Source organism: Hypanus sabinus, chromosome 7, assembly GCF_030144855.1.
Source record: "Hypanus sabinus isolate sHypSab1 chromosome 7, sHypSab1.hap1, whole genome shotgun sequence".
Lineage (NCBI taxonomy): Eukaryota > Metazoa > Chordata > Chondrichthyes > Myliobatiformes > Dasyatidae > Hypanus > Hypanus sabinus.
This window is the reverse complement of record NC_082712.1, coordinates 35833882-35845933: the sequence shown is the minus strand read 5'-3', so window position 1 is coordinate 35845933 and position 12052 is coordinate 35833882. Positions and strand designations below refer to the sequence as shown.

The window sequence follows — 12052 nt, the reverse complement described above, 5'->3', positions numbered from 1 at the left end:
AATTGGTTCTATCCATCTACTCACCAGCTTCTCTCTAATGAAAACTAATTCAATTTTCTCTTTCCCAGTTGTGATCAAGGGTCTCAGACCTGAAGCATTCACTGTTTGCTTTTTCAAAATGCTGCCTAACTCGCTGAATGTTTCCAGCATTTTCTATTATTTACTTTTGACCCCTAGAGCCCACTTTGTTGGTAGCTAGCAATTCATTCCATGACTTGCTCTCTAATCCACTTGCTAATGACTTTAGCTACATGTGCCTTACAGACCTTTGAAAGATCCAGTTATGCACCACGTTCACTTCACCACCTTATCTGTAATTTCTGTTGCAAATAATAAAGAAAGGCAAGTATAGGATTCCTTCTTTCCCATTGATAATGACCTATAAAGAATTATATCCAAAATTATATCAGGTTAATTTAACATCTTATGAGTAACCGATAAGAGTTTGGTCAGAGTTATCCTACAGGACCTGGAACCTAGCCAGATATTTTTGCCTTGTTTAAGATTAAGTGAGTGGATTTCAAATACCTTGTAGTTAGTATGTTTCATTTGAAATAATTTTGATTTAAGCATTTAAATGATGAGCATACAGCCATACCTCACGGGGTACATACAGTACAGACCACTGCAGTGCACAGTTCCTCAGGGCAACCAGTTGCCATTAGAGTCTACAGGTCCACAGGCCTCAACTGATACGATGCTCAATCTGTTAGAAGCATAAACAGAAGCACATCATATCAGATCTTTATTCGGAGGGAAGGCTACCAAGTTGAAATATTAACAGTTAATCTGCATGGGAATGCCACATAATTGCATTAATTTTAAAATTAAAACAAAGATGCCTTGGAATATTACTTTCTTCTGCCTGGACTGGTTCAGAGTTTACTCCCTTAATATCCCTTAGACAAAATGATATTGATCAAATGATTTTGCAAATTAAACCCATGCTCATATTCCTTAACTGTGCACTAAAAGCTTCCTGCTTGCTCAAAAATGTAACATCTACTTTGTATGTTGACTATATTCCCAATTCATGAAGTTTTTATAAATCTTGTCAAGCTGTTTGCCTTAACCTTGTGCAACACACTTATGCCAGCTTTACTCTTCACAGTAAGCCGTCCTGAGCCATATCAATGGGAGCTGAGCATTGACATATGAGTTTGTTTTTAAAAAGCATTTGATTTGAATTGCACTTTAATCATCAGTTTTCTTTCTTCATTGACGAGGTAATGAGAGAGACAGGGAGGTAACGAGAGAGAGAGAGAACGAGAACAACACTAAACATTAAAAACTTGAATGGAAAAGAATATGTGGTTTAATACTGTGGAATTCTGTGATATTAAACGAGTTGGGACATGGGGGAATGATGATAGATAGCAATGTATTAAAGCAATTCACTGCATTAACCACCTGCACAACACAGCATTCTACGTACAACTTCAAAAGATATTCAATGTTTTATTTTAAATATGTTGCATGACTTCTGTTTGGGTATATTTTTCTAGAATGATTCAGAATCTTTGCCACAATTATTCGTGGAACTACTCAGTGTTCACGATCTACACAATTTTGACAACATTCATATTTGAATGATATAGGAGTTAATGCTCCCGCAACCCAAATGATCAACCCAAACAAGAGACCCTCTAATTATCTGCAGAAGATTTTAGATAAGGACACACATAAGAGATTGTGGGATAAGGGTTAAACACTTGAGATTGAAGGCAATTTATTAAAACTAAATACAACTTACTGATCTGGATAGGAAATCAATGATGGAAGACCACCGTATGGCATGGCCAGATATTCAAGTATTGACCAGTGGATTTGTGGTGTTCAACTATGCACTGCATCTACAAATGGCCTTGAAAGCCAAGAATACAAGCTTGACAGTGAAACAAAGTAAGCTGGAAACAGAAAACTAAAACAGTAAGAAAATGTGCAAAATAGCAACAGATGAAATTTAATGCTGCAAATGCAAGCTAAAGCCATAAGACATACAGTAGGAGCAGAACTAGGCTATTCTGCCCATCGAATCTGCTTCTCCATTACAACATGGCTGATTTACTATCTCTCTCAACTCCATTCTCCCACCTTCTCCCCATAACTTTTGATGCCTTGACTAAACAAAAACCCATCAATCTCCACCTTAAATGTACCCAGTGACATGGGCTCCACAGCTGTCAGTGGCAATGATTCCACAGATTCACCACCCTCCGGCTAAATAAATTCCTTTTCATCTGTTCTAAATGGATGTCCCTCTATTCCAAGGCTGTGCCATCTTGTTCTAGATTCCCCCACTATTGGAAACATCATCTCCACATCCACTCTATCTAGGCCATTCAATATTTGATAGGGTTCAATGAGCCCTCCCCCACACCCCCATTCCTCAGTGAGCACAGGACCTGAGCCATCAAATACTTCTCATACATTAAGGCTTTCATTCCCAGAATCATTCTTGTGAACCTCCTCTGGACCATCTCCAAATTTCAGCGCTCCTTTTCTTAGATAAGGAGACGTAAACCTCTCACAATACTCCAGGTGCGGACCGACCAATGCCTGATAAAGCCTCAGGTCTGGTTTTATATTCTAGTCCTCTTGAAATGAAGGTTAACATTGCACTTGCCATCCTACCACTGCCCGTCTTTTATCTACCTTTCCTGTAATTCCGTGGGCTCTATCTTGTTAAGCAGCTTCATGCGAGGAACCTTGTCAAAGGCCTTCTGAAAATCCAAGTTAACATCTGCTGATCCTCCTTTGTCTATCGTGCTTGCGATTTCCTCAAAGAATTCTAGCACTTTGTGTGTCAAAATAGCATAGATCTTAAAGAGAATGGTAATTTCCAAATAGTGAAAAGCTATTTTTTTTATTCTTTCTGCTTCTCTTCTAATAGTTATATCTATGGATTTCAAATGCTACTGTGAAACTGTAATTTTATTTGGGATCAATAAAGTAGCCCTACAAGAAGAGCGCTCATAGAGACAAGTGACATCGAAAAACAACCAGAAATCTGGCAGATCACAAGGAAAATGAATGGGAAGCCCAGTGGAGATAAAAGAGTCTCTGCTTGCTGGAATCTGGAGTAAAATGATGGAAGAACTCAGTGGGTCATGCAGTGTCAGTGGAGGATAGTGGAGAGCCAATGTTTCAGCTCAAAACTTTTCATCTCAATGAACGGAAAATACTGCCTGGATAATGAGCCAGCAGTTTAGGTCCTGACAGAAAAACACTTAAGAAAGCTCAGTGTAGGAAAAGTACTGGAGTTACTTGACAAGAATACTTCACAGCACCACCTAGACCCCTGATCATTAAGGATAACAAAGACAGCACATCACACGAAGACACTACTGCTAACATTACATCAACCCTCACACCAGCCTAACTAAGAAAATCTATTGTTAATGGGTTCAAGCGCAGCAACTCCTTACCAGACAGCACTGCAGGAATAGCTCCACTACCAAATGCAGAAGCTCAAGGCATGAGAATAGTCGGATGGACAGCATATGCTGGCCTTGACTGTGAAAGCCAGGCCCAATGAATAACTAATACAAATGAAACGTGTTTCTGAAAATGTGCTGAAATAGTACAAAGCTTCCTCAATGACCCCTGTGATGAATGCAGCAGAAATCAGGAAAGTCCTGGCCCCAAGCTATGGGGTTTGTTTTTTGTCAATTTCGCTAATCTTATTCAACTCTTCCCAGTGGGCGAGATACTGAGCTGTTGAATAGAACAGACCACACAGTTCAAGGTTAAATCTTTTGCCTGTGTTCAGTTAGCTAACGTTGGCTGGAGAAAAAAGGAGACCGTGGGGTGGCTATAATTAGCCATAGTAACGCTGTCTTATGGAATGAGGAAAAAGGAGTTCCTGACTGACTGCTATTTAACAATTCTTGTTGCAGAGGGTAAACTGAATGAGAATAGAATTTGGCATCCTGCCAGACCACCATCAATTCTCGTCTTAGCTGGTTACCAGGGCAGAATTTACAATTGCCATAGATTTTCTCTCCTGGCTCATTGAGGAGACCCTTACACATTCCCAACAGAAGAGCTGGTACAGGAAAACCCAGCCAAGTCATAATGTCAACTGTGCATTCAAGGTTAAGGCATTGGTGATTATGTTGGGAGGCACAGTACAGAGACATGGATTGCTAGTGTGAACCAGGACCAGGGTGGGTTGGCCCTTGTCAGCTAAGCTCCACAACTTGCTGTACGTTCCACTTCAGATTCAGTTTCAGTTTATTTGTTATTTAGAAACCACTAATGCAATGCAGTTAAAAAATGAGACAACGTTCCCCCAGAATGATATCACAAAAGCACATGACAAAACAGACTACAACAGAAAATCCACATAACGTTTGGCAATCCCCAATCCAGAGTCCGGAGAGGCTGCTGCATATTAATATCGCGCTACCGTCTCAGCGCGTTCCCTGGAACAGAGCTCCAAATCCACCAGACAAAACAAGACCAAAAACTAAAGCTACAAGACCTGCACAAAACCACATAGTTACAACATATAGTTACAACAGTTCAATAGCATAATTGATTAAAAAAAACCAGACCATGGGCACAGTAAAAATGGTCCAAAGATGTTCAAAAGAAATCACCACATAGTTTCCACAAGTCCCCGGGGTCCCGACAGACTCGCCATCCCACGCCGGTGGCAGCAGGGAATACCCCCGCTATGGACTTCCACGGTGCTGCCCGACTCAGCCTCACAGACGCAGCACACAGTGAAAGTGAACTGACCAGAGCAGATTCCAAGTCCATCAAACCTCCAAGCCGACGACCATCCCCTCCGGTGCAGCTTCTCCGAGTACCATCCTCTGCCGAGTGTATTAAGACGGCCCCGCCAACGCGACCCCGAGGACTGGGGGCCTGTTCTTCACAGCAGAGTCCCGGACATCACAGCAGCAGCAGCAATGAAGAAGGTCTTCCTGGAGATATCCCGATGTTCCTCCGTGCTCCCACGTCTGCTTTCAATCGATTATGATTGCACAAGGCACCCCACTTCACAAATAACAGATAATCAGCTCCGGAGTGGCCGCTGCAAGCTGCGTTGCGCCGCCATCTTGGATTAGGATCACTAGCACTTCATTTACCTTCTCATTCAGAATTGTTCTATCAATCACTTTATTTTAATGTACATGATTATTGTGGGAAAAATGCTCAGTTATAATAACAGCATTTGCATTTGCTGATTGACAGAGAACGGGATATATACCAAGTCAGTCACAATGAGAAATCATCCCAATGAGAAAGTGTAGGCAATGTGCGCTGACTGCCTCCCCTTCACCATTTGGTTCTCTGCTCACTTCCTGAACCATAAGCACCTGAGACACCAATCGCACCTTACTGCAGATGGGATGAAAAAACACAGAAATTTTCTCTTAAAGTTCTGCAGATTTCTTGCTGTAGCTTCAAAGGATGTGCTAGTTTTTTTTCTGGACTTTTCACACATCTTGGAAAATCCCACCTAAACTGTAAAGTCTTAATATCAGCATTCCTTGTTATCAGCTCTACCAAATGAAACTCGATTGTAAAGAGATATTGTTGCTCTAGTTTGCTTATTAGTCATCCATTGCACAATTCCATGTTGCCCAACAGATGAATGCTTCCTAGCCACAGTTTAACTCATGATAAAGTGTTACATGTCTGCTTCACATATACACGTACAAATTTATTCCCCTGCTTGTGTACACTTTGATATATTAAACATAAAGGACGAAATTCAGCTCACAGAGGGTATAGGTGCTTTTGACAAGACTAGTTTATATTGCCTACTCAGTTGAGTGGTAAGATGAGCCATTTCTGAGGGAAGTGAAAATTCTGCTGTACTTCTGTGGATTTGGAAGCCAGATTGAGCAAGGGCATGAATTTTCACTTCCACAACACCATCTGTGAACCAAATCAAGAATCTGCTAATTTTCTACTCACTATTAGTGACAAATAAAAACATAATTGGATGGCCGGGTTGTGGATGCCTATGGTCACAGTGCAGGTCAATGGGAGTAGGCAGTTAAAACGGTTTAGCATGGACTAGATGGGCCAAAGGGCCTGTTTCTGTGCCGTACTTTACTTTGTCTGTATAATTACTCAAATTCCGGTAGTCACAATGTTGTATTAAAATCAGAGAAGCAGAGCAGCACAATAATTGAGTGGCGGCTATAACTCCAGCAACCCAGGCTCAATTCTGACCCCACGGTTGTCTCTGTGGAGTTTGCATGGTCACATGGGATTCTTTCAGGAATTTTGGTTTCAACCCACATCCCAAAGGTTGGTGGATAATTGGGCTCTGTAAATTCCCCCTAGTGCACAGGCAACTGGTAGAATCTGTCAAAATCAAATCTGTAATCCTTGACATATGTTGTGAAATTTGTTGTCCTGTGGCAGCGTTATAGTGCAAGACAAAAACAACAATAAACAGACCATCTAAAGGAGTCAATATTTTCAGATGGGATCAACAGTGAATGGTGGTGAGAGGAGCAGTGTGGGGGCGGGGGAAAGAAAGACCAAGATACATGGTGGTGAGGGGACCAGGACTTGTGAAGGCAGGTGGGGGGGGGGGGGGGGTTAGGAGATGACAACCAGGATTCATGACAGTGAGGGAGGATGAACATCTAAAGATTCAAGTATTTTCCTTCTCAATTATCACCTTTCTTCATTTCCCCCAACTTCTGCACTTGCTGCCGAATTTTAAAAATTAGCATCTTTATTTATCCTTTTTTTAAAAAAAAGTTCAGTTCATTTTGAAATTCTTTGAATAGGCATTTACCATTCTATCCAGGATTTCTAATTCTGGGTCTAGCCTCCAAACTGCTGGCTTTAATTCTGCTTTCACATTTCACACTATGTGTACCCAAAGGTCAATTTACCAACACAGAGCCCTTTTTGTAGCATCTCAACAACAGCTGTGGCCCTCACCACTACTGAAGAATAATTCTCCTTAGATTTTACCCTCCACAGTAACTTCATTACAAAGGACACCTGCCAGATTAAGATCAGCAGCTTTTCTTTACACTGAAGTTAACATACAATAGGGTAAAAAGGAGAAATCAAATGATTTATAAGTGCTAGAAGACTGGAACATTTAGGTAATAAATCCTTTCAGACTTGGTTAAAAGGAAAGCTGTAAATATGAATGTTCTGCACACACTGCCTGGACTTCTCAATCAATCTCAAACAAAAATCAAAACATAAAATTTGTTGCACTGTGCAACACTTGTATGTGTTTATACATTGAGCATTTGCTTATTGTCAGGTCAGACTTCAGGCGTGCTTGTGAATGAGCTAATATTCTCCAAATGTCAAAGTAAATTTATTCTTCAAGTACGTATATGTCACCATATACTATCCTGCGATGGACAGGCAACCAATATCCAAACTGTGTAAATACAAAAAAGGAAAAATAATAAATAAATAATAATGAGAATAGTCCTTGAAATTGAGTCCATAACTTGTGGAATCAGTTCAGTGTTGAGGTGAGTGAAGTTATCTACGCTGGTTCAGGAGTCCGATGATTGAAGGGTAATAAGTGTTCCTGAACCTGGTGGTTAGGACCCAGGCTCCTGTACCTTTCTTTCCAATGGCAGCGGTGAGGAGAGAACATGGCCAGATTGGTAGTAGCCCTTGATGATGGAGCCGCTTTCTTGTGGCAGCACTCCTTGCAAATGTGCTCAACGGTGGGGAGAGCTTTTCCAGTGGTGAATTTTGCCGTATGCACTACTGGTAACAACTGGTTCCAAGCAAAACATTACAGACCTGAACTTAAAATACTAAAACAGATTTTTAAAAAAATATTAAAAAGTCTTGATGTTCAATCCAAACAAAAAATTCTCCACATCACATTTGTGGAGGCTGATTAATTTTAATAATTTTCCTCATTCACTTGCTTGGATAAAATGAATATTTGAAAGGGAGGGGGCCATGTTCCAGGTGTGGGTCAATAGGACTAGGCAAAAAACAGTTGGGCATGGACTAGATGGGCCAAGGGGTCTGTGCTGTAGTGCTCTATATTCTCACTCTCAGTAAGCTTTTTAAATAACACAACACCTGGTGGAACTCAAGCCAGTGAAATGAAAGTGTGTCACGCTGCTGTAGAGTGAAAGGTCAGGGTAAAACCACTGAAATTATCTGTCCCAATACTGCCACTTAGGAGTGTCCGGTGATTGAGTTGCCTAAAAGCTGAAGGAAGACACTGAGACAAGGTAACTGAAGTCAACCAACCAATTTGTACAAACTTATTCTGTTGTTCTTGTGCTATTGGCTGAGTTATTAAATAGCCTACTAATATGAAGATCAAGAAACTGCTCAGCTGCCTTGGCAGATACAATGGTGAATTTAACTATGAGCAACAACACTCTTTCATGTTAAGTCAAGCAAAGACAACTTTGTGAAGAGGAAAAGTCACGAGAGCTGACAAAGAGTGTAGATAAAACCCCATCGTTCAAAAGCAATACACTTGCCAGGGATTCTTTATTCAGAGCAAAATCAGATGGGTTTAAACACAGCATATAGCAAACTTTCTGACTCAGGATGTAAAACACACAGAGTAATTCTTCATGTATATAAACACATGGCTATCTTTCTTATACGTAGCATGCTTTGCTGCAACTCTCCAAAACGCATGCACGCACAGTTCTTTCAAGCTGCACACCTTCATATATAAAATGTGATCAATGTGCAAAATAAAGCTGATTCCTCATATACTCATGTGCGATGACCCACCATGTAGGACCACTGTGTATACACATTTGCAAGTTATATAATGATGCATCATACACACATCCATGCAGAAATCCATTACAAACACAGCACTCTGAGATTCTTCATGTATTTATTTACTCATTTAGAGATGAGCACTGCGAGATGGCCTACTGGTTCAATAAGTCCACACCACCCAATTACACCGATTAGCCCCCATGTCTTTGCAATGTGGGAGGAAACCAGAGTACCTGGAGGAAACAAGAAGAACACACAAACTGCTCACAGGTAGCAATGGAATCAACTTGGGATGCCGGTGTTGCAATAGCATTATACTATTCCCTATGTTGCCCTTCACTAATGTTCTTTCAAAAGCAAGAACTTATGTAAAAATTCACAGATTATTTCCTGAACTCTATTCAAAACAATTTCTATGCATTTTGGAAATAAGCTTAGAAACTGCAACAATGTTTTCAACATTTTATCCGTATACCAATGAGTTGGTAATACATGTTTCTGTTCACAAGAAGCTCCATGCATAGCTGAAATATAGCTATTCATCACCCACTGTGCTGGTGAGCCACATTAACTGACAGACTATGCATTGTTTGACATAGCAAGCCGGCAGGCACAATATAGTCAGTATTCACTAATTAACCATTAATGTTAGTGCATTAAGAACTATTGATAAATAACAGTTTTACCCAATAAGTGAAGGAGTAATTGAGGATATAGATGTGACCAATTGTATTTTTGATTCTTAAGCAAAAGCTGATTCATTGTGCCAATGGTTGGAGTTGTGCTGTGGTAATACACTAAACACTGTGTGCATTCACTTTTTTTGATGGTTCAATAATTACAGAATTAGCAGAGGAATACTTTCAACAAGTCTTAGAAAGCAAGAGTAATACAGCATGGAAAAGGCCCTTCAGCCCATCTTGTCAATGCCAACCAGAGTACCTACCAAGCTAGTCCCATATACCTCTAAACCCCTCCTAAATACTTACCCAAATGTCATTGTATCTGCCTCAACCACTTCTTCGGGCTTCTTGTTCCAGGCTTTCTCTCCTATAAAGTGTGTTTGTTCTCGTTAGATTTAGCCAGCTTATTGCCTTTAAATCCGAATCTACTTTTGCAACAATTTGCATGGTTGTCTGTTATAACTCCAGATGTCCTTTATAATCAATGGACTGCACTGATAAACTTCACAAAACTATAAAATACTTCAGGGCCAAGTGTGCTAAAGGTGCAGGAGCAGAATTTTGAATGGCATTTGTGAGCTTTAATAATACTTACAAACAATTCAGGAAATTTGAAGTGGACCGGCTTGTATTCAAAGAGCAAATCGCCGTTTCCCTCCATTCGAGACAAGATTTACAACATGCACTCAGGGGAGTTGTTTACCTGTGGGTCAAACTCTACATTTACCCTTCCTTTTGCAAATCCACTGGGCATTCTAGAATCTAGAATAGTCTCCGTTATTTCCCCAACAGTACTAGCTCCTTCTGCTGGCCATTCACCTTGTGGTCTTGGATATCCCCACTTCTCCCCATGGGCTACAAGTTGCAACCATCTCTTTTATTGTCATTTGTGTCAAATTTGTTTTCCCAATTTCTTTTATTATGGTTACCCCCTTCACCAAAAAATCATGGGTGATCTTAGAGAATTTTACATGTGCCCCAGTAGTATATGTATATCAAGGAAGTTACCCGAGAGAGCCTACACAACTTCACCTCTATTGAAGAACAGATGAAAAAGCTGCAAGACGAAGAAAAGCAGCAGTGGTGTAGCTAATACAGCTTCTGCCTCAGACTTCCAACAACCTAGGTCAATCCTGACCTCTAGTGCTGTCTCCGCGGAGTTTGCAAGCCCTCTCTGTGTTCACACATTTCCTCCAGGTGCTACAATTTCTCCCCCAACTGACAGCCCATTATAAATTGCATCTAGTGTGCAGGTAAGGAATAAAGTCTGGGGAGGACTGATGGTTAGGATGGTATTCATATAAAAACATGTATTGTCTGGTCAGAGGCTCAGTGGGACAAAGGGCTTGCTCCCAAGCTGCATTTCTCTAGGGTTCTATGAAAAGTGACTCATGGCCAAGCTCGAAACAGTCTCATACACACAAAAAGCAGGAGGAACTCAGTAGGCCAGGCAGCATCTATGGAAGAGAGTAAACAGTCAATGTTTTGGGCAGAGACCCTTCATCAAGACTCAGCAAACCTCAAAACAATACGTACTCTTAATCTGAAGGAAGAGCTAACACGCTGACTGCTTATAAATGGAGCAAAAAACATGGCATTACACTGCAAACCTTTTCACAAAGTCACCAGTGTTTCTGAATTCATAGCAGTTCTATATATGAAACATCAAAAGGGAAAATGTATAAATTATCCTAATTATATTTGATATATTACAGTACTGTCAATTTGCAGAATATAAGAATTTACATTTTGCTACGTCTGACCAAAGCTAAATTTCAAAATATAATGCTGTGCCCTACATTTTATTCCATTTTATTTCTGACAAATAATCTTGAAAGCATCTAGAATGATGTTCTGTATCCTTCCTTGCTCCAGCCCCAAAGTAGTAAGTGGTGCTTTGATAATCTTTCTTTTCAAATCCTTCCCTGGCCTTAGTCTCTTCCAGATATACAACCTTCAGATCTTCACACTTCCTATGGCCCTGACCTCTTGATCATCACCAGTTAATAGAATCAACATTCTTCAGGAGGCAACCATCTACATAGAGATTTTGCACTAAGTGCAGGATAGATGGGTGGTGGAAGGTTTTGTAAACTCTTGTGACCTGGACAGATATACTGTAGTCCCTCAAACCATGAGAACTTTGGACCAAGCCAACTAAGCTGCAAATCATTAAATACAATAGATTGTACAGATACTGGAAACCTTGAGCAACACAAATAAAATCCTGGAGGACCTCAACAAGTCAGGCAGCATCTATGGAGGGGAATAAATAGTCGACATTTTGGGCCAAGACCCTTCATGAGGACATGGACAAGCCTCAATTTATACCTAAATATGCATCTTAGATCATTCAGCATGCTTCCTATGGCAACTTCTCCCCCATTTATGAAGGAAACTGTAGATAGAAACTTGTCACACTGTAATTACACCTCCCCAGCAGCAGCAAGGTATGATCTCTGCTGCAAGTTCATCCACTCCCAGTTTGCAACGTAGAAAATCCAGCCTCGGTAGCTCATGTCTCCCCAAAGTATTAGAAACGTTGAATAAGCTTTCTGTAAAACTGTACACAAAATGCATGGTTTAAAATGGGCTACAAATTGTGCTTGCAGACTCTGTCCAACTCTGCTACATTTTAATCTCACTTGTCT

At 40.6% G+C, this 12052-nt stretch overlaps 1 protein-coding gene across 16 annotated transcripts in view; it reads right to left on the bottom strand.

Annotated features, from left to right (window-relative positions):
* Positions 1–12052, bottom strand: part of lhfpl2b (LHFPL tetraspan subfamily member 2b) — a 197455-nt gene that overhangs the window by 68763 nt on the left and 116640 nt on the right. For 9 of the 16 annotated variants that reach the window (XR_009513075.1, XM_059974468.1, XM_059974471.1 and 6 more), the window contains one exon: positions 599–706. The exons of the other annotated variants lie outside the window; for them this stretch is intronic. The gene's annotated coding sequence lies outside the window, so the exon portion shown is untranslated. The remainder of the gene's footprint in view (positions 1–598; positions 707–12052) is intronic. 16 annotated transcript variants of the gene reach the window in all.